This window comes from Pholcus phalangioides, unplaced genomic scaffold (genome assembly GCF_987345545.1).
Source record: "Pholcus phalangioides strain wild (caught in Gottingen) unplaced genomic scaffold, Ppha-v1.0 ptg000007l_1, whole genome shotgun sequence".
Classification (NCBI taxonomy): domain Eukaryota; kingdom Metazoa; phylum Arthropoda; class Arachnida; order Araneae; family Pholcidae; genus Pholcus; species Pholcus phalangioides.
Window position 1 is genome coordinate 25,818,249 of NW_028301600.1, and position 24,348 is coordinate 25,842,596.

General features: G+C 33.7%; 1 protein-coding gene across 7 annotated transcripts in view; it reads right to left on the reverse strand.

The window, feature by feature from the left end:
• The window catches only part of LOC149085105 (nucleolysin TIAR-like), an 860,358-nt gene that overhangs the window by 798,261 nt on the left and 37,749 nt on the right, over positions 1–24,348 (reverse strand). Inside the window, exon 2 of one of the 7 annotated variants that reach the window (XM_089232909.1) lies at positions 5,590–5,676. The exons of the other annotated variants lie outside the window; for them this stretch is intronic. The gene's annotated coding sequence lies outside the window, so the exon portion shown is untranslated. The remainder of the gene's footprint in view (positions 1–5,589; positions 5,677–24,348) is intronic. 7 annotated transcript variants of the gene reach the window in all.

Here is a 24,348-nt window from a genome sequence, read left to right on the forward strand (position 1 = left end):
CTCTCAAACTTTATCATTTTTCCGAAGTGATACTTCTATAAAAATTGACTTTACCTTAAACAAAATCATAAAAAGAAATGCTATGATTTATTGCGATGTAAAACCCCTCACATGACACGTGATTACACTGTTGATGGCAAAATGTTCATTAAAATGCCATTCATTCTCTATCATTACAGTTATTTCTCATTATACTCGAGAAAGAACATGAAAAAATTGAACATCTTGTCTTTTTATACGAATATCATGTAAATATTGGCAGTTTCACGTCTCATTTTGAATAACCGCATTCAAGTGCTGCCAGTTATTTTGCGATGTGATTACAAACAACCAGTGATGACTTAATTCAGCCAACAATCTTCTCTGACTCCTTTGATTTAGATCTTCGAGTTAGGACATAAAAAAAATCCCATGAAACAAAATTCATTAATAAATATGTGCTTATTGCGCACCTATCTAATAATTGTTTATGTATAACAATTTTGTAGCAAAAATAAACAGAAATACATCTCTAGTTTTATTATAATAACTCAATCAAAGATTAAAAGTTCCAAACAATTCATTAGAAAGTTCGAGTTGTATATCAGAAGCGATAATGTTTTATATATGTTTACCTCTTTAACTGAAATAATTTAAGTAATGTAACCGTAGTAAGACGTTTAAATGAGAAATTTTCTGAAAAGGATTTGTATACTCTCCTCTTATAAGAATCAAAACCTCTGTTTCACTTTTCCATTTTCCTGAGAAAATCAGAAGCTTTCATAATATTTTAAAGTAGTATTCTTCAGAAAACCCGAGAAACTAATGCAATCCATATAATTAGAGAGAGAGAAAGAGAGGTGCAAAAGACATTTTCACTACGGTACTGGTTGCTGGCAAGTGGAGCACAAGGTGTCATTACAGATATTGGGTCTGCCGAGCGGTTCAGCCGGTCGCAAAGCACTTTAATTAATAACAGGCGACAATATTAATTTCTCAGCCGACTGAATTTGCCGTCCGTATTGATTGGGTGATCCGCTTGAAAGCCGATTCGACGAGCACTGTTGTCAGTCTGCATGACCGTAAATGAATATTGTGGTGAGATACACCAAACAGAGACAGACGTGAAAAGATCGTAAATGAAAAAAATTCATAAATTCAGGTCACAAAACATTGTATGCTACACAGCTGCTGTGACATTCGCAAATGTAACAGCTTTGATTAGAGTGGAAGCTATAAAAATAGCTTATTCTGTTATAACGTGAATTAAATATTCTTTAATGTCTTCCTTCAACCTTACTATCCCTCATTTTTAGAAATAATTTAATCAGTGAAATATTCTCAACCATCGATGCCTCATGCAGAGAAAATGTTCAACATGCAGAGAAACTTCGATATAATGATATTCTGCGGTCGGGCTAATAAAAAATATCGTTGTAGAGCAGTGTTTCTCAAAGTGTGCTTCGTGGCTGCTAGGGAGCTCGTCGACTTTTCTCAGGGGCGTGAGCTGGAGGTATTGGATTCGTGTGCCAATTTATGACTTGAAGTGTTTCTTTTACATGGGAAAATATCTACCAAACTATTTTTGGGAGCCGCCGATGAATTATGAATTAGGCAAGGAAGCCGCGTTTGGCAAAAGTTTGAGAACTACAGTTGCAGAGGGATTATCGCTATATCGAGAGGCAGCATTGTCATCACGTCCCACCAATTTATGCTGTTGTTGGCAATTTTTCTGAATTTGCGTTGTTAGTACCACCGAGAAAATGCGCTATAAGGAATTTATTCGTCTCGAAAAACTGTAATTATAGTTGATTAATAAAATTCATTCTCAGATGAATTGCCTCTGTAAAGAAGTTTACCATATTGCACTTTTTTGTCTCACAGAGAGAGAGGCAATACCAACAGCTTTATAATTATTTTGGGTGATGATGTGGGGCAAAACACCGATGTTATTAGATGCTTTTGGACGAATGAAAACAAGTGACGAAGTTAAAATTAAAGTCAAGATGATTTCGAACGAAATAATAAAAAAATATCGTTGTACCAGTTTCAAAATACCTTTATAGAGGGATTTATCATAGTGTAGGATATCTTTGTATCGAGAGGTGTTTAACTTTTTCGACTGTAGTCAATTCCAAACAAGATATGAAAAAAAAATTGTTGTAGAGGGATTTATATCGCGTTACATTGAGTACCTTGTAGCGATTATTCGCTGTCTTACCATAATTTAGGGGTTCTCAACCGGGTATGATATGGTCACCCTTGTGGTTCTGCGATATTTTAAGGGGACAACGGGTTAAAAAGGATAGGAAAAAAATTCAGATGTAAAGAAATAAAGCTTTCAAGTACAAATACCAAGACCCCAAAAAGCCAGACGAAGTGGTTGAAAAGAAATGCTCATAAAAAAAGGAAAAAAGTATCGATGCCAAATATACGTGAAATACAACAAACCAAAAGAGCAATTATCCCATTGTAAGAAAACAAATACAAGCTAAAATAAATACAAAAATATTATTATAATAAAATAAAATGCATTGCATTTAAAACTTATGTTGTCTTATCTAAGTATGGATAAATTATCGATTCATCCCAATATTAGATTAGATGATTAGATTTATTTCAAGTGAAATGTTGTGGTGAAAATGAGTGACTATTTCAGCATACAGTAGTCCTACAGGCAACGCCGGGACTGCTGAGGTTAATGCATGGGCCAATCTATGACACGGTTTAGCAGGTTTATGTCCATATGGAGCCTACATGATGAAGTCTGATACTATGGTTTTTGAGACTAAGTATGTAAGCCGTTACTTCCAGCTAAGTACAAGGCTCAGACCATCATTTTCTTGTGAGACCATGATGGTGGGACAGTCCTTCTCAAATTTACTCAAAGAACCAATTAGTAGAATGATTCTGGCTCAAGGATGTTGGTGGTAACCTGTTTAAAAAAGGAGGCCATAAAAGAGACTATGGATGAAAAAAGGTTAAGAAACACTTCACTAATCTTCTAAAAAAATGTGAGTTTAAATTGAATGTCTTTCGAAATTTTTTATACATCGGGAACCCTGTCAAGCCAACAAAAATAGCCAGCATATTTATTTTTCTCTCAGCTGAATATCCAACTAACTATATATCCATGGTTATTCTATTGCTTTCATTACTTTTATAAACTGCTTTACCCAGTTGTTTGAAAAAAGTACCGTAAAAATGACTGCGATCTTAACAAGAAATGGGTGATGAATGAATACTCGAATTATGCAAGCATGTAATGAACTAGCAGAGAGAAGAATTTATTCATATTAAAACTTACATAAAACTGAAGAAATAATAATATTAGTTTCTTTACATGTAAAGTTATCCCAAACATTCACTAAGGGGAATTACTGGGTAAATTTCTTGGAAATTTCTTCACTAAGAGAAATTATGTTTGCTTCATTTGTCGTGAAAGCAAAGTAGTTTTATAGTACCGCTTTTACATACTTCATATTTCGCATCGTTGCTCTTGAAGCAAGAATGTTCACACATATAACAAACATTCGGTCGGTCAGGCGATTATTCAATGCAATTAACTTTGAGATTGAGAGACGATTAAAGAAGAAATCAATGGACCACATAAATCTGATGCATCCCTACAAATCTATGAATATCGTAACCAATTCGTTCGGATGTGATGTTCTTGCTTGTTTTTTTTGCTCTCGATACTTTCCGAAGCTTTTGCTGCCATCGTCATGTAACAAGTGTGGAAAGGAATGATAACATGACAGTAAATGCGTGGTGAAAATATAATTGATAGATACCTTCGCATTGTTATCTCTCGATCGCTCATCTATGAAAAGGAAATTTCATTCGCTTGATAAAATACATAACTTATATTATTATATAGTCATCCTTGGCTTTACGTGATTAAGTGGTTTCGCAAAATAATCGCGTACAGTGAGTAGCATTTAACATGGGTAAAATAGGGGTGGGGATATTTTTCAGAAAGACGAAAAAAGTAAACCAACTTCCAGCAGCAAAATTTACTTTTTGAATGGATTCATTATTCAAAATTTAAAAAAAAAATTCGTAAATTTGTTTGTCTCACATTTGTCTCATCTAAATTGCATTTAATCTTGCATTTTAAGTCCCGTACAATTTAATTTATTTATAAATAATCTAATCACCGATATTTTTGTAATTCAGATCTGACAGGTGTTTTGATCTTAGATGTGGAGATCAAAATACTTGTTTACGTAGATGATGTAGTAATGATCTCGGATTCTATGGTTGGTTTGCAAAGAAACATTACACGTTTAGAAAATTTTGCGATGCTCAAAGTTAATACAAGCTGATTTGTCCTATTAGGGGCCACAAGCTCCTCAAAAATTGTAAGTGATTTTAAAGAGAATAGGGGAAACGAAATTGACATTGTTAATGAATATATTTATCTTGGTGTACTTTGACAATGGCTCGTTTAAGAAATTAAGAAACATGTTGATAAATCTAAAGTGATCGCTATTAACCGTGTTGACAAACTTCGTCTCACAGTCCATGAAATATCTTACCAGATTTCGTGGTAAATTCAGACTATTTGAAGCTCTGATTCAATCGGCTGTTTTATATGGCTGTGAAATTTGGGGTCTGGATAATCATGATTTGGAGGCTGTGCATCTGCGATTTTTAAAAGCATATCACTCTCTTCCGCGTTACACCCGTCATATTTAATTTACACAGACTTGACGATTACCCTTAATTTTCACCATACTCAAAAGATCACTGTCTTGGATAAATAGAGTATTTAGCTCCTCAAAAAGTCATGCTCTGAAGACTTGCATCAAATACAGCCTAGAACAAAGAATTTGATGGGGTGAGAGAATTCATTCACTCTATGAGGAATATAACATTGAATTTCCCCTGCGACATATAATCTTGAGTGGATTTCGAAACTGTAGTTTGTCGTTTTGGGGATTCACTTGTAAGTATTTTTGAACTTGAAATATATATATCTATATATAAAAACAGCAAATTTAACCCATATTTTAAATATCTGGATGCTACTTTTTTTCTAAAGTTCACTTGAATTCTGGATATAGTTTTCGACATATCTGAAATTTACTACATGCAAGACTGAATTTGATCTGCAACTCTAATCGCTTTAGAGATTGCAGTATTTTTTTGTTGTAAACACGCAGTATACGATTTTTTGTGTTTCGCTCTTGTGAATCATTACAGGGCATACGATTGTCATTGCTCAATATATCTCGTATATCTGTCATAGTTCAATACTTCTCGATTTCAGAGGCGGCATATTTGATGGAAAGTGAACCACATAGGATCATTAAAAATTATATCTTCTTAACGCGATGATAACTTTGAAACCTTGATTTTTCTCTCATAAGCTGAGAATACTAAATTAAAATACTTCTGATTTTTAAATGTTGTTATATATAAATATATGTATTTTGATTCATAATTTTGTATGTATTTTTTTAATTGCATATTTGTCCTATTATTGCATGTGACACAATTTTTTTAATTAGCTTACAGTCAGTCTTTTTTGCACAATTTACTTTTTCCCTCCCCCCAGCCCTTTGTCACTTTTGGTTTAATTATTCTTTTACCCTTTGTACTCACCTTTGCAATTTTTTTCTCTTCGATGTTGCCTTAAAACTATGTATTTATTTGCAATGTAACTTTTTGTACAAATTCTGGGGCTCCGGCCTAAACGAATAAATTAATATTATTATTAACTACATCACATATATTTAATTTCAATTCCATTTTCATCATTAACACAAAACTTCAGGCTAAATTTAACAGGTTGCGTTTCCTAAAACCAACTTTTCAAAATCGCGTAAAGCGATTGATACCTGCACTATAATGCGGTTAATCACTGTTATTCAGTACACAAGTTTAATATTTGCACACGTCTACTTAAATAATGTCTGAAGAAAAACCAGGTAATTTAATGATACATTTTTGTCTTTCCTTTTTTTTTAGGAAAGAGATTATTATACCTTGTGTGCGTTGACTTTTGGACAAAGTGTTGGTAGTTTAATGACATGCAGAATCTTCATAAAAGTAATTGATGAGATATGTAAGAATGTTTGCTTTTTATCTGACGAGTCACGTTTTGTATTATTTTAATTTAGATAGTAATTTGCTGTATTTAAGTCTGGCTCATTCGATCATGCCAATATACACTGCTTATGCACTCATAGTAAATCGAATAAAAAATGCAATTTTATAAAACAAAAAATCAAGTCAGAAGTACCAAACTAGAAATACACTTAGATATTAAGTGAGAAAAATCAAGCATTTAACAAATTTTAAAAGGATTTGAAGAAGTGGAATAGCTTATCACACAAGAAGAACATCAAGATTTTCGAGATGTTTTATGTATAGAGTGCGTTGCTAAATACCTTGCCGGCAATTATTGCCTAACCATTGGTTTTAGAGGCATATTTTACAATTAGAGAAAGTATTCAAATGAAATGTAGACCATTCGTCATTCATATTACAAGGAGTTGTACAGTTATTGAAATTTAAAAAAAAGTTTCTCTTATACGGACAGTTTATCCTAAAAAACCCAATCAAAAATTTGTTGCCCTGTCCTGAGCCCATAAAAGCAATAAATTCCATGTTTCCGATTTTAGTATTCCGTGAGATATTTGGGGAAAACATACAAATCATAGAAAGAAGCGTTTTCCGTTTGTTCATACGATTCTTTCCCACATTCTCCGATTGTTTGAATTCAAATGTCTCATGTTTAATATTGCGTTTGGAAACGTGGAATTTTTTTTGTTGGGCTCAAGAGAAACAATTCAACAATTTTCTATTCAGGTGTTTTAGGACAGGGTGTCAGTATAAAAAGTAAATATTTTATTTCGATAGCTATACTGCCCCTTGCAATATGACGTATCCGAGGTTTACCCGTTATTTGGATACTTTTTTTAATTTGAATTAGGCTTTTATGGCGGTCAATAGTTCGCTAGTAATTTGCGGCAAGAGGTCTCAGGTATGCACTCTGTATATTCTTCCATGTTTTCCGGCATGTTCAATCAAATTCAAGTCACAAATTTCTGATAATTCTTAAATACAATGTATTGACTCCAATAATCGATTGAATTGTCTGATTTAAATCTTATTTGCTCTCCTTCTTGGATCTTCTCCGGTTTATAAACTACGTTCATTGCTATCACGAATCTTGATTTACTAAAATGCCGTTTACCAATGATATTCGTTCACGTAAATTAAAAAAGTTAAATTTAAACATGGGAAGAATGGGGAAATATTTTCTATGTGTGTGTGAAATTCGGATAAGAATTACACTCCAGAACACGATATTATAATAAACAAAAGTAACAGCGTATTTCTTGCGATCACTGAACATGCATAAAAACGTCAGAACTTCCTATAATAGGTTAACGAAAGCTGAATTAGAACAAATTAGTAAATGCTCAACTTTCATTATCGTTATAAAACTCATTAACAAAACATGTTTGCTACGATGTAAATCATTAGAGTCCATTCCGCTTAACGTGATCACATCAAGACTCGTGGTTTCTGATAACAATAACTGAATTACAACTATATCCGAAAAAGTCCCGTTTTCATGTATGGTGTCCATACATACCGTTTGGTGGAACGGAATGTATGTTAAATGGTTAAAATAACGGACAACTGTTTTTCTTCCCACATAGATGGTTATAAAATGTTCAATCGTTTCTATTTATTTTGATTCTATTCTAAAACGGGACACCATTTTTTTCCCTTTAAGTTAAAATTCTAAATTTTTATTATTCAGCAATTGTGAAGCGGTCACAAATACAAATACAACGCCACAACAGGCAAAATGCCCAACGAGGTGGCTGATAAAAAGATGCCCATAAAAATATGGATGTCATATATTTAAAAAAAAAAACAGCAACCCAATTAAAAATGCAATTAACACAAATTATAAACTCTCTACTTTTTATCACAAATTACGATATTTTTAATGTGCACAATGCGTTTCATTGATCCCTTGAGAAAGTCTCTCGGAAAGAAAAAATAAATTTGAATCTGGTCACCTGAAAGAAACTGATCAAGAACTGAAGGAAAACACTTTGTTCGTCATACATTTGCCTTCACTATAGGAAGACCATTGCAAAAGTAGCTCCACACGTATATAGATCACAGCGAATACTATGACCTGATAACGACATCAAGTACAGAAATGTTTGTTTACAAGGGCGAGGGGTGGAGAACATCTTGTAGCCTTCTCCAACGTCTTGCAGCAGATAATTTACGGGGGGAAATAAGTTCAGTTAAACCTTAGTTTCAGAATGAGCAAAAAAAAAATTTCGACCTAAAAAAGATTTCCATGTCCACAGTACATTATCCGAAGTCTCGATAACTGTGAACTAATTTTTTTTCCCAAATTTAATACGATACTGGTCCGTTCCGTTCCTTGTAAAAGTGATAATAATACCCGAATTATAACGTGATTATAATAAGCGGTGTTCACTGTACTTTATTCTCATTCCCGATTATCTATTCAGTACTTACTATAAATTGATATCGATTTTTAAATTTATTTCGCGATTCTTATTAAACCTCAATTTTCTCGGTATGGTGGGAATCGACTACACAAAAAAAGGGTGTCCAAGTTTTATGACATGCCTAATGACATGTTAATGCAGAGAATACAGTGATTAAAAAAAAAGCTCTTTGTCATTTGTATATTTAGGCCTGAATCTCCATGAATAAATGTCTCTTTAATATTTATTAATCAATAAAGGTGGAAAGACAGAATCGACGTGTTACTTACGATTAGCCTCAAGCAATCACTGTAATTATCGGTTCGAGAACATGCTTGAATAAAACCATTGTACGTCGGTTGTCATTATATTTGGTAGAATTATTATTTGACCATAATATACGTACACCACGCGGAGCATTAATTTTCGCTGGTTATGTGATTACACAGCCTCGCTAACTGACTCGCTTCGAACTGTTGTCGGTGAATTGTTCGTCGGTGAATTTTCCGGCGTTGAATTTTCCTAGCGGTGAATTTTCCGGCGTTGAATTTTCCTAGCGGTGAATTTCATGGCGGTGAATTTTCCTGCGGTTAATTTTCCGAGCGGTGAATTTTCCTAGCGGTGAATTTTCCGGCGGTGAATTGCTGGCGGTGAATTTTCCGGACACGGTTATCCCCCCCCCCCTCTTCCTCCCTTGTTGGCAAACATTTTCGTACCTAATGTCGAAATCTCCATAATATTCGCTGTGATCTATCCGCGTGGAGCTGCTTTTGTGATGGTCCTCCTGTAGTGAAGGCAAATGCGTGACGAAAAAAATGTCCTTTCCTTGACTTCTTGATCAGTTTCTTTCTGTTGAGTACTTTCAAATTGCTTTTTCCGGGAAACTTTCAAGTTATATACGAAACTTATTTATACGTTTGAAAAAAATTGTCGTAACTCGTGATATACACAAGATATAATACATTATGCTTTACAATGGCTGAATAACAAAAATGCAGGATTTCAGATCAAAGGGAAAAAATCCAATTTAGAATAGCATAAAAAGAATTGTGCGAAGGATTGAACATTTCGCAACTAATTTATTACGTGCAAAAGAGAAAAACAGAGTCGTCTCGTTTTACAAACACCCATTTACCATTCGCCCGTTCGACCAAACGGGATGTATGTTTACCATACTTGCAAACTGGACTTTTTCGACATTCAGAAATCCCGAGTTCCGATGTGATCACATTAAGCGGAGTGGATTTTTTTAATATTTGTATTTCTTCTATTTGTTTTGTTGATATAATATGTAGGCATGCATTTTCTGGATAAGCATTCTGTAACCAAGCAAGCGTATCTAGTGTGACCACTATAAATGATAGTTAGAAAACTCTCTCTTTCTATGTGTGGTATGTAAAGTAACACGCGCTGGAGCTCCACGCATATAGACGCGTTTAAGATGAATATTAAGACGTACTTGAGCATCAAAAATACAAAACTATCATGCGAAGTATTCGTGATGGAATGTTCGAGTTGTATTCATTCAGTGTCGAAATACATTAGTCAACCTTAAGGCAATACCTTTACGTTTATCCACTTCCGTTCCCACTGGTTCGCAATGTGTCCATTCTATTATTAAAAGCTAAATACGGTCGACAGATTCGTCAGCAGGTACAGGCATGCATCAACATGTCAAATATGCATGTCGTACCACCGATCGCTGTCAGCACATCAGATATTCATTACTCCTAATGCTGTTTATACTATCCTTCGTTATTTCGTATGCTAAGGCATCTACATACCACATAAATAAGCTATTCCAACCGAATATACTTGATGAAAGCACTCTATGTTAGAAATAGGAAGTGTTCGCATTTCCTAATACAAGTACAATATAACTTCGTTTGGTTTCTAATGCTACGTATTCTGACGTAGTGGTTTATTATGAATACCAGTCATTAATTATTTTTTTATCTATAATTGCAGCTGGTAATAAAGTAAACGACTAAGAATCGTAGTTAACGATTCTAGCGTTTTCAAGGATGATCTTATTTTTCAACAATTCAAAAAATAATCCGTAAGGCAACCATACTTTTTTATGAACAGTGTATTATATCTTATGATTATTATCTAATTGCTTTTATTTTGTATGCTGCATTTTAGATATATTTGACATCCATATTTTTATGGGCATCTTTTTTCAGCCACCTTGGTGGGCATTTTTCCTGTTGTGGCCTTTGTACAGAAAAACCTCGATAACTCGACATGCGGATAACTCGACTATCCTGATAACTCGACATTTGTTATTCTCATGTGTGTGGTTGGCACAATACCAAATTCAATAGGAAGCAAACTCTCTAACTTGACATACGATTGCTTAAGTCGACTACAATTTGTGCTGTGTTATCACAACTAATTTTTCGAAATCACCAATGCGTTAGCCAAATCCTTAAATTTTCACAACATTGCTCTCATATATTTCAACATATCTTCGTTTAATATTTTTTCATGTCGAGAAAACTCTCCCTCCCACCTTTGGGATAGGACCACTTCCCACTGTTCGGAACCTAAAAAATCGACATGTAGACTACAAGTCACAAATAGGTGTGACTGCTATCTGAATTTTTTTAGCGAGAGGTGTTATAATGAGCTAGATGAAACTTTATTAATTGAGAATGAAAGAATTTTCCTAATTTTCGACAATTGCACTGATCATTCACAAATAAGGACTATTTCATCAGGTTATGCTCTTTTCATCCTAAGTCGAGATTATTTTGAAACTTTTCATAAAAAGTTGTAGATATTTTTTGTTAATTTATAGATTATGGAATAGTATTGTTCAACAATATATGAGTATACATGCATACAAAAATGATATATATTATTGTGAGGGTGAGATCAAACGAATCCTCGCTAACTTAACCTCCACTTAAGTCGACATGTTCATCGATACTTTTGGGGTGTCGAGTTATTGAGGTTCCACTGCATTTGTAATGAGTTTTCAGCCACCTCGTTGAGCATGTTATCTGTTGTGGCCTTCGTGTTTGTATTTGTATAATCTTACAAAAGAGGGAAAAAAATGATTTTTTTCTGCTAATTCATCACAATCGTGATATTTTTTGCTACAAATACTTTTCTTTCACCATAACATAAATATTTTTTATGATTTCTTGTCACACATATTTCTTATTTTAGATTATAAAACATATAATATCAAAATACACCTCTTATAAAGAGGTTTTCGAAATCATTTTCTTAAAATAAACATTTTATTTTCTTCATTTTTGATTTCAAAAAAAAAAAATGTCCGAGTATATATCGTACACTATAAATTCAAACTCCGATGTAATACTTTATATTAGAAAACTTTAAAAGAAACGAAACGAGTAAACCTGACTATAGTTTTAAGAGCAATAACTTAAGAGTTATCGCTTGTGCGTTCTTACAGGCAGACGCCAGAATAATATTTTGGAATACAATTCCTAAATAGCAGTGAAGAGATTTGAAAAATTTTTCTATCCTCTCTTTTTAGTTCAGTTCTCTATTTTCTTTAAAGGATTCCCGTGAATTTCTCTTTTACGTGATGCAGCATGTTCTTACCAGTACGGGAAAAAAACACACTCTACGATTTTGCTTTTTTTTTCCTATTCTGTTTTCGCATATGATAGGATCAAGGACCAGCGGGAGGAATGCAAGCAGGGAAAAAAAATACTAAGATAAATAAATAATAATAAAATAAAAAAACACGAAGGAAGAGAGAGAAGTTTGCTTTCATCCTCCTTACATACTGTTTCAAGGGAGGTCTTGGGAGCAGATTTGAACATTCCGATGGTGTTTTACGAGCGGAATTCAAAAACTTACGATCTCCGTGTGGATCTGCCGGGATCTATTTCTCATCAGCATTGCCGCCAAAGTTCTAGCAAATGTGGCCTAAACACATTCTGTTACCCTAGCTAACATATTTCTGTTGTGCAGTAGAAAAACGATTGTCCCGGCGACAAAACAAGCAAGCTGTCAAGCAGCTGATAAAATGGCAGCAAAAGGTATATATATTTATATATGGTAAAGGGGGGAAAAAATGAGTAAAATAGTGAAAAAAAAAGCAAAAGGAAAGGAAAAAGAGACGATGCAATTTGTTCTTTTAGCCCCCTTATTTCTTAGGGTTGAGAAAGTAAAGGGGGTTTTTCTACTCTATTTCTTGTTCTTTTTGGTTCACCGCAAACAAGTGTTAGTGGCAGGTGCACATCACACTATTTATAGCGTTTGTGTATCGGCAGGGGAAAAAACTCGCATTACTCGCTTGTGCTCGGTTCATCGACAAAAATATGAGAGAAGAGGAGAAATAATGAGGGAAACACGAAAGGAACATACCCCGAAAATATGACGGGAAAAAGAAAAAATAAATAAAATAAAGCATTTTGTTTTATTCCCGGCATATTATTCGGAATTTTGATCTGTATCGCTACCATTCACTGGAACTGTAACGGAATAAAATTTTTCGAAGGAAATGTCTTTTTGATTTACTACATAGATATACATACAAAAAACTATCAGAATTCAATGTGTCAATACTGTTTTCTTGTGTATAAAAATTTAAATATTTTAATAACATCTTTATTATGTAATACGTTTCTCTGTATGGATATCTTCAAACATTTTTACCACCTCGTCGAACAAAGTGTTGGTATATATAATTTCAAATAAGACTATATATTATTGAGAGAAAATTCTCTACCACAACTCTTTTAAGAGAAGCTTTATCGGTAATCAATTCATGAAAGAGATAGACCAACTTGATAAATATACCTAATTTCAACCGTCTGGTAAACCAATGATCACAATAACCTATAACGCTGGAAAGTGGTTGCTATCGAACTTGGATTTACAGATTCTATTTCTCTGATTTTCTTTCAAATACAGAAAACATTCAAAAGCATCAGATGTATAACACTTTAAACCTATGATTCACCCCACATAAAATCGTATTTTAAAAACAAAATGCAAAAATGAATTTAACTTGGTGCTGTTAGCATATTTTTAATTGAAGAAATATATAGCAAGTTAATTAATTAGAGTGAGTATTTAATTATCTAAAATGAGTAATTAAGAGCGTAATGTTTGCATTTATTTTATTGTTATCTATAAACATGTGAAATCTTGCTTAATAAAGTTCGATGGTTGCTTTCTTGGATATTATTTCGGATTTTCTCAATTTTGGGCGATTTTAAAAAGCTCTCAACACGTAAAATTTCGGCCGTTTTCAAAAACTAAGACCAACAAGGAATCAACTCTTTCCAGTGACAAACATTTTGTACTTTATATAATCGTATTTTGTACAGAAATGACACTAAAAGATGCACTTACTGAAGTACGAGACAAATTGAGAAAATGAATTGGTGTAATGGTTTTTTTAACCATGTATTCACCATTTACAGAGTGGTCTGAAAATAACGATGTACGAGTCCCCCAGCGGCCGCAAGAATCAACTAATACGAATGATATTCGAGATATAGATGTTTTCAAGTATATGCTCGAGATTGAAAAGAGGAAACAAAATTGTAGCTCTCATGGTTACGGTTACAGCAACAAACGTTTTCCGAAGAAATTTTAAAAAACACTGATTTATGCATTGCACAATGATCGGAGCAGTAGGAAACCATGAATGAAGTGGAAGCGGTGCCTGTGGCATCGTAAATGCCGGCGCAGGACGTAGACGAAGAAAGTAGTGTGCTAACTGCTTGTTTGGGGAGTTCTTGGAGATTTTCGGAAGTCCCTGACCGAGTGGTTAGTGTATCAACCCTTTGGTGAGATCTTCTTTCTTTGTCTGCATCGGTGTTTCAAAAATTTGTTGCTGTAACCGTATCCGCGAGAGCTAGAGGTTTGGTTTTTCTTCTCATTCTCTCGAGCTCGAACTCGGAAACACCTATATTTCGAATTTCATTTGCATTAGTTGATTTTTCCGAACCTGTAAACACAAATGCAAACACAAAGGCCACAACACTCAAACTGCCCAACAAGGTGGCTGAAAAAAGATGCCCATAAAAAATATGGATGTCAAATGTAATCAAAATACAGCAACCTGATATAAGAGCATACAACACGAAAAAAAGGGGAAAAAAACTAGTAATTAGTAATATAAATTACCCATAAAAAGATTATGGTTGTTCCATGGATAGTTCCGATTCATCCCAATATGTTTACGGTACTTTGTTTTAAACGTGTAAATTATATGATTTCATGAAAATCATAAAGACATTTTATGGGCATCGTATAATATTTTATATATATATATACATTGTTTATAATTTTTTGATTGCATTTTAATTGGGTTACTGTATTTCAGTAATATATGACATTCATGCTTGTTATGTGCATCTTTTTCTCAGCCACCTCGTTCGGCATTTTGCCTATTGTGGCCTCGTATTTGTATTTGTATTGCATATTCAAATATATACAGAGCCATAGAAGGTTAATTCCATGGGCAGTTTCTTTTTTTGACGTAACAAAAAACTATATTAATATATTTTTTTTTTAAATCGAAAATTCACGATAACGTTTTTAAATAATTCAGTCCAGTTATTGACGTCGAAATATCCATATACATAATAAATTCAAAGCAAATTCACATTCCACTATCGCGATTACATGTATATTTACTTTCTCTTTCCTTATCCAATTAAATTGTGGAATTTTCCATTTCATAGATCAATGAGAATATGATCCTTTCTAACTATGCATGTCGTTAAAAATCGAAGCTGTTTCACACGTTATACCCATAGTTGGATTTGTGGCGTCTTATTGGATTTGAATCCAATTTAAAAGAAACAAGTGCAATCCACCCTCACTTGTATGCAGAGACAGAGAGAGAGAGAGAGAGAGAGAGAGAGATCTTTTTACTGTTATACGTATAAACAGCTTAATCCCTGATGCTGCTTCTTTTTCTTTACTTTATATTTGATCTCATTCGAGATGGAAAGTTTTTCGAACTCCTACCATTATCTTTTTATCCACAGATATAAGTCGCATAGCTCTTTACTAAGGAAATATTGAAAAGATAAAATAAAATACAAAAAAAAAAAGAAACAAACACACAATGTGCAGTGGAGATAAAAATAAAGTAAAGAAAAATATATGAAAAGAATTACTTTTTCTTGTGAGAAATCTGCAGCAAAATAAAGAAGAAAATCGCTTTATGGAATTTTTTTTTTGAAAAAAAAATGCAAAAAATACCCTCTCGTCTGTGCAAACATTGTATCTTTTTCTTTCATGATTTTGAAAAAAAGATAAAAAAAAAATAGTGGATTTCTCTATTTTTAATTTTTTTATCTTTTTTTGCGATCTTTATTCTTAATTTTTTTTTTCGTTTCGACAGTTTTTTTGGGAGTTTTTTTTTTACTAAATTTTAATTAAGTCTCTTGTTTGAAGGTATTCGATCATGCCTGTATATCCAGATTGATAATTATATTTTTCTAAAGAATTTTGGAGAGGTGATGATATATTAAGCGTCATGATGTAATCTTGATGGAAACTAAGCCCATATTTTCATCATAGTACGAAAGAAAATTGAGTTCAAAAAACATCCAGCATACACTGCTAATATACATATTTATAACCAATCAATGATAATCATGATTGTGCCGTATCGCACTTCAAATACCACTGAATTATACCACTTATCATTGCGAATTGTGATATGTCTCGGGCAGTGGATTGAACGGGATTGTCATGTAAATTGGCCTCCCGATGCGTGTGTAACTTCAGAAACATTTCATTCAATTGCAAATAAAATACTAAAAATTTCTTATAATCGGTTAATTTGTTTTACCGTAATAAAAAAAAAGATATAACGAATTATAGTGTAAACGTATGCAAGAAAATTTACTTTGAACGCGATTTTCTCAGATTACAGTTTTTGTGCTCATTCGTAAGACTGAAAAAAAAGCCACTGCTCCAAAAATTCTGAACTTTTACAGAAATGTTTATATTCCGCTGTGGTGGTCGAGTGGTTATAGTGCCGGACTCGTGATGCGAGAATCCGGGTTCGAACCCCACAGTGGTGGTCGGCTGAAGTTGGTTTTCTGTGGTTCCCAACTTCAAGGCGCAAATGCGAGCCGATCTCCCCGTTAAAAAGTCTCGCCACAGAGAGCAACAGTCCTACAACGGTAAATCATTCAACCATAACACTTCACTCATAGTTAGTAAAAATTGGGGGCAGATGACAGCACTACACATAACAAGCATTACACAGAAACAAACTTTACGTCAGGTTGCACTACACGTACACGCACATTCCCGCATGTACCGATTCGTTGGGGAAGGGGGGGTTTCGCGGGGGGTGGGGGTGCATGTGTGGTGTAGCAGTAGTAGGTAGGGGCTCGGGGATCCATGATGTTCTTAAGTCAGCCACCTCGTTGGGCAATTTGCCTGTTGTGGCGTTGTATTTGTATTTGTATATTCGACATAAACATCAGCATAACATTTGCAAAATGGAACTGGGATTTACCAAGCAATGTTTTTCTTTTTTCAAATTTAAAAAATTCATAATATTCAAACGAATCGTCAGACATCCAAGTTCGAATTCCAATTTACTAACACATGTTGAGTAAACAATTCTGTAAAATTTCAAACTTTTGGAGTAGTTTTTTTTTTAATGTTTATTGTTCTCCTCAAACACTGCAATCTGAGAAAATCGCATTCAACGTGTTTTCTCTTGTACACGCTTACATTATAATTCCTTACATTTCTCTCTTATTACGAAAGATCAAATTAACCGATACACAAAATTTTTAATATTTTATTTGCAATTGAGTGAAGAAAATGTTGAAGCCGTTTTTGAAAATTCGACTTACCTTAAACTTCTTCTGATGACACATAAAAAAAAAAGAGTGCACTGGACACCTGTGAACTCCATATAAAATCTTGCATATGAATGATTATTATATGAAAAAGGTTAACAACCCACCAGAAGTATTCGATACACTTACATGCAACGTTGACTGTGCAACGACACCCTCACACGCCAGTTCGAGTCTTTCTCCGATGCAAATTAAGTTGTGAAGCGCGTTAATTCTCATTTTTGAAATATAGACTTGAACGTGTAGTTTTTCTGACAATATTATACAAATACAAATACAAAAACAACGCCACAAAAGGCAAAATGCCCAACGAGGTGGCTGATAAAAAGATGCCCATAACAAACATGGATGTCATATACAGCAACCCAAAATGCTGTATTCCAAAAATACAGCAACCCAATAAAAAATGCAATTACAAATATTTAGGTTGCAAACAATTAGTTATAATTCGCTAGATCCCATCAAGAGTATTTTTCCCACACAACTTTATGTATATCACAAATCCTAGTTTATGTTGAATATAGGTAACAATAATTGATGCAATGCTTATGTTTAAATATTTATTCATCATGAACTAATATTTTGAAATTTCGTTTAAAGTCATATTCCTCAAAATTTTCAGGATTTTATTTATTTGATTAAAAGTTTTTCATAATGTCTTCCACATCAACCATAGATATTTCTCTGTGAATAATTAATCGATACTAATTAATATATTGCCACTTTTCCGGGGCTGAGATTCGTTCTGCATTGGAATATGCCGTCAGGTTTTGGATGCCATGCTTACAGAGGGAACTGGACTTGGTCGAGGCGGTGCAGCGAAGAGCCACGCATGCTCTTGTTGGCACACGAGGCTTAAGCTATGAATTGAGTTTTGATTTTTTGAAGATGCTTACATTGGAAGAGCGCAGCTGCCGAAGGAATACGATTGAAGTGGTTAAAAGTTTCAACACGATGGATAATATGGACCATGAGTTATTAATGCATCGTCAATCAACTGCTTCGACAAGGAGACGCCGGTATCAATTGGTAAGGGAAAATTCTAGGTTGAGGTGTCGCAAGGAGTTTTTTTTTCTAATAAGGTTGAGAATAAATGGAATAACTCACCTCCGAGGGTCACGAATTCTAACAAAATTGTCACGTTTAAAAACGAATACGATAAGCATATTGGGTTAAATCAAGAAGCTATCCATACTCAGATGAGACAACCATAAATGTATATCATAATAATTGGTTTCTTTATTGCTGTTATTGGGTTGCTGTATTTTGGATATGGTTTAGATATATATTCGACATCCATATTTTTTATGGACATCTTTTTTCAGCCACCTCGCTGGACATTTTGTCTGTTGTGGCCTTTGTATTTGTATTTATAACATTATCATATGTATCAGTAATGGGCAAATGAAAGTTTTAGTGAGCTATAATGCAATTCATCATAAAACTCAATAAAGACTCAGAATATACTCTATTTTAAAATCAGCGAGGAGCCGGATAGAACCTCTGTCGGGACGCATCCGACCAGCAGTGCCGTAGTTTGCCCATCACTGATATAAGTAATCATGTTAGGGATATTCCTAACGATTTATCAAAATTTAAAGAGAACGTTGATATTTTTTATCATTTTCTTACTGTTTTCGTTGATTATTTCATGTAGACCCCGGATGAGATGGATGCGATTTACTGTGATGCAGTTTATTGGTTGAAAAAAACCTGAATTTTTTTTTATATATTTATTGCTTAATACAGGGTGTCCTGTAATTCCGAATGCAGCCGATATCTCAGCAACCGTTCGTTGCAGGGTATGGTTTCATGTTTAGAAAATGCTTAAAATGTGTGTTCAGAAAACACACTTTACCAGTTTTGAGAGTGAAAATACAGTTTGTCACAAAATAACAAACCTAAATTTCTATATGAAAACCCTCATCTAAAAAAGCTCAATCCAAAAGCTGCTGCCCTGTCTGAGGAAAACAAAAAAGTTTCACATTTCTAAGTGCAATATTGGCTGATATATGGCAGTTCAAAAATCGGAGAAAAGTTGAGAAAGACCAGCATAAATTGGGGAAAAAACGTTGTCCATTAGTTTATGCTGTTCTTTCAAAACTTTTCTCCGATTTATGAATTCGATTATTTCAGCGAATATTGCACTAAGAAACATGGCCATTGTTTCTTGGCCTCGGGGAATACAGGGCAAATACTTTGTAATTTGGTTGTTGAAGACAGGGTGTCAGTATAAAAATTTAGATTTTTTATTTTGTGGAACACTGTATTTTCCCTCTCAAAACCGGCACAGAGTGACTTCTGAACACATTTTGATTATTTTCTAATTAGAACCGTACCTCCACAGCAAACAGTTGATGATATAAAGGCCGAATGAGAACTTACAGGACACCCTGTAAATTGGGATTATACAAAAAACAATAGATCATTTGATAAACATTATCAGTCTCTAGAATAGAAATTTTTTAGGTCAGGGTAAATGATGATTTTCAGTTTACGTTAATAATAGTTTGTGCTTTTAATCTCGTAGTTGATAGGAGCATCGCCAACAATGACACACTGAAGAAGAAAGCGCATCCGAAAAATTCATGGCACGAACGCAGAGTGTTTCCAGGTTTTCGACTCCACTGCCCGAGTCTTTCCAAGTTAACGTATCAACTCCCCAAACGTTACAAAGTTTGGCAAACAACAAGACCGACAGGCCGCGAACTGATGGGGTGTCAACTTTCTGCATGTGCGCCCTGGCCATGCATCTAGCATTGGGACGGAGGGTCTATGAGAAAAGTACTTCAGCCAAAGAACGTGGCCGGCATATTTTCTTGGGCAAGTCCCTACTTGAGTACAGCTGTGGCATCGATAATATAACACGTGTCCTCGCGGGGGCCCAATCTTCCCTACCTTGCCCCACCTTTTCGTTGTTCTGCTTGGAATCCTCTTTCTCGATCTGTATGCAGCCGAGACACATTCCTTCTCTTTTATTTGAGCCAATTTTTTCCTGTGAGGACTTTCTTCTCCAGACGTCAAATTTCTGCTATTTGTCTGTTTGTCTTTTTATCACTTCGCCCTCCCTTTCTGTGCTTTTTTTTCTTCTTTTATTCCCTTTTTAGCTTCATTTCGTTTATTTTTTTATTATTTGCAGTTTCCGCAATCGTTACTTTTTCTATGATGCTATCAATGCTATTACTCTTAACTTCAAAACGATAAATATTCTAGTGTCAAATTCTGGAACTGACCTACATTACATGCTAACTTATTTTACCTATACCGTATTTTTCTTTGAATATACACCGTAAGTGAAAAACAAATGCAGTCTAACTTGATTAATGCATAAATATTCACATAGGATAATTTTAATGATTATCAGTTATTAAAATTTCATCATCATTTGATTCCTTTTTGTGTTTCTGTTCATGTAGTAACTTTTCATTTTATTGTAAGTTTTCAGTCTCATCCGTAAAGGCATCATATACTCTGGATGATAAATAAGTTTTCACAAAAATTAATGTTAAATTAAAATGTTTCTGTATGTGTGTGAAGGAATAAATTTGATTTGAGTAACGAAACTGTTCTCCAAATTTTGATAACTAATTTTTTTTGTCCTTTCCAATTCTTTCTTTACTTTTAAAATGGCAATAAAAAGTTTCAGATTTTGAATGATACAATTTGATCTATAGGTTGAAAAATGCTATTTGTTTCAAGAGGGAAACATTCTCGATGCACTTCGGCTGAACAATGTTAAAAGGGGCATTAAATTATCAAAGACACATTTAAAATTTACAAATTGACATTTTGGTATTTTCCTATACTGGCAATCAATATTTGAAATAGATCACTTGTCATTTAAGCATTTTTGTTAGATTCATTCAGCACGATTAGTCTTTTTATCAAATTGATCACGGCGTTTTGAAAGTTTCTGATCAACAATAGTATTTTTTTTTTTGTCGAACTGAGATGCTAAAGAAATAAATCTAATGAGAAAAGCAAATTAAATTCTGACGTACGTTTTACCACACAAAGTGTACCGTTTTCGAAGACGAAATTGCTCCATTTATATCAAAAAGTATATCATAAAATCTCGGCATATCTTCAAGAATAACTCCACATTTCTTTTCATGCTCAGCAAACAGATATATATTAAAACCAACCAGTTCGAACCAGAAGTCAAGATCGAGAAAATGGTATCCATAGTGTGAAATTACGTCAGAATTTTCAAATTATGTATTTTTAGTCTTCAAAGACTCATTGTATAACAACTTGCTCGAGAGAAATAGTCTGATTGCCTATAGAATTTTTCTACACTGAAATTTCTCATACAAAAATTACGATTTTTTCCCACCAACTTCGAGTTATCCAAAATATTCGAAAAAAAATCAAATTGAATAAGAAATTTTAACATTAAATTAGATAGGAAGTTCCACCGTATACCTTATTTACTCGCATATAGGACGAGGTATGATTTTAGACATGAAAATAAGGAAAAATAGATTTATTAATTCAACTCTTTATTTCGTTTCTTTCGTTTATTCACAGATGATAGCATAAGACTTTATGGCGAGACGACGTAAATGCCTGGTGACGTGAGTCGGGGTATTATTTTATGGGGGATTTCTGAATAAATTCTCAGGAGCACTCAGGACGGTTTTACAAAATAATGTGGGTGCTTAGTGCTTAGGCACCCATTGCGCCCCACCCATTTCTCCGACGCCTATGTTGGAATACCTGTCTGGTATAGGGGACCCCCAAACGATTGAAAACTTTCACAAATCCTGGAATTATGTCTTTCATAAATTCTGAATTTCCATTTATACTGGAACTATTTCTCTCATAACTTTCCATTTATCAATTTTCGATTATTTTTACTCCCCGATTCGGATTTTGATTTTTTTTTTATCAATATTAAATTTCTAATCCCGAATTATCATTTTCAGTGAGTCATAATTACCATTACTTCTGCAGTCATTTCTTTAATTGATCCAAATTTTTAATTGATTTTTTTTTGTTTGTGACATTTTTTGTTCAGACATTCATTCGCTCATATAACACGACCTAGGTTTTTCAAGCAGTGAAATATATGACATCCATATTTATATGGGCATCTTTTTCTCAGCCAACCGTTGGGCATTTTGTCTGTTGTGGCGTTATATTTGTATTTGTACTTCTACGATCTAAGGAAGGGTTAATTATTCATCCAGGTCCACGTTCTCAACTGAAAAAAAGATGTCAGGTCATCTGATGGTCATTATATTGTGTCTGCGACGCAAGGATGGTGTGCGGTTTGCAAAAAGAAAGCACTATGTATAAATGCTACCACTGTGATGAACAGGTCCATCAAATATATATGTTTTTCTTCTTTTATCACGGACATTGTAAAAAAAAATTGAATTTTGTGCACTCACATTTTTATGTTATAAAATCGGTATGTGTTGCAAATTTGAATTTGTAGTAGAACAGAAAAATTCGTGTGATAACTGTACTCCAGAAATAAATAATCATGAGAATATAGGCGATACCAGTTTCCGCTTTCACCTCTCCCCAAGTGCCAATGTTCCATTTATGGAACATCGTGGAAAACAAAGAAAAAAAAATGTTCTTCAAATTTCAAACTCGATCTATGTACAGGCATGCAAAATAACCTCAAATTCCAAATTTCAAAACAATAAGTGAGTTTGTTCATAGTTCGGCCTTTAAACGGTTAACAGTCAGAATGCAATAACATAACATAACATAATTTATTTGTCTCCAGTCAATTTCAATAATACTATACAAATTAGAGTTTACAATTAAATTACATATTTTACGATATTTAGCAGAAAATGCAAAGACAAAGAAAAAATGTTTGAATGGACACGGTACTAAAAGCTAGTAAAATGCTCTCGACCCTAAAATAAAATTGATTGATGTTAGAAACTTGTATGATAAATGTTTCAAATTGTGTTACGTGAAACAAAAACTAACGCATGCGTCTAATCCATGTTAGCTACCGCAACGGCACTTACTCCAAGAAATGTGCTTCCTTAGATTTTAGTAAAAATTAATGTGAAGAAAATAATTCACTTTCGAATTCGAACAATATTTTAAATCATTGTCTAAGAATATTAATTTTTTATACGTTATACTTTCAACGAAAATGCAGTATTTCACGAAAAAACATCCAAATTCCATATTTCGTTAGGAAAAATAAAATTCGGTAAATTGGGGTCTTAAATGATAAACCGCAAAATTTGGGATATCGCCAATTTCCATCAGAAACCTTGCCAGAAATCTACAAAATCGTAATTCAAATATAAAAAATTACATTAACAACAAAACGTTAAACCTGACAAATATGAGAGATGAATATGTTGTGCCATAATTATCATAATATATTTTGTATTATGAAAACACTGTATATTACGACTTCAGTAATTAATACAATAAGTAATAATTCAAATAAGTATCGTTGAAAACACGGGACATATGTATAAAAAAATGGGAACAGCGAAAACTACAAGTATGTCCCGTATTACGGGACATCAGTGGCCCGTCAAATTGTTTCAGACATTTTACTGGTCTTTGTTTACAGAAAGGTTGAGAAACACGGCTTTATATTATCTTAAGTGCACGCTTTTTTATTTCGTTTACCACGTGTTTATTTTATTTACTGGTTGATTACGTCAATAGGTTCTTAGTAAACAATCTGTACTACAATGTATCAAGATTTACTTCAGTCGAAATGGATTACTTTTCAAATACTTGAGTGGATACACATCCTGAAAGAACTACGCAAAGCGTAGTATGAAAGTCTTTTTCTTATCATTCCATCATGAACAAATGTTTTATCATAAGTCCTAAAAAGAGCATCTTGCACAATTTCGTTATTTCTTTCGCAACTGATGCAATATGAAGTTTAATCTTAGCACAAAGTCTCTAGAGAAGCAATGGGGGGAAAAAGAGGAATAAGAAGGGAGAAAAAAACTATGTCTTTTGCATTTTCGTCCGAGAAAACTCTCCTTTCATTTTCTCTAGAAAACAAGAAAACATACGTATAAAAAATA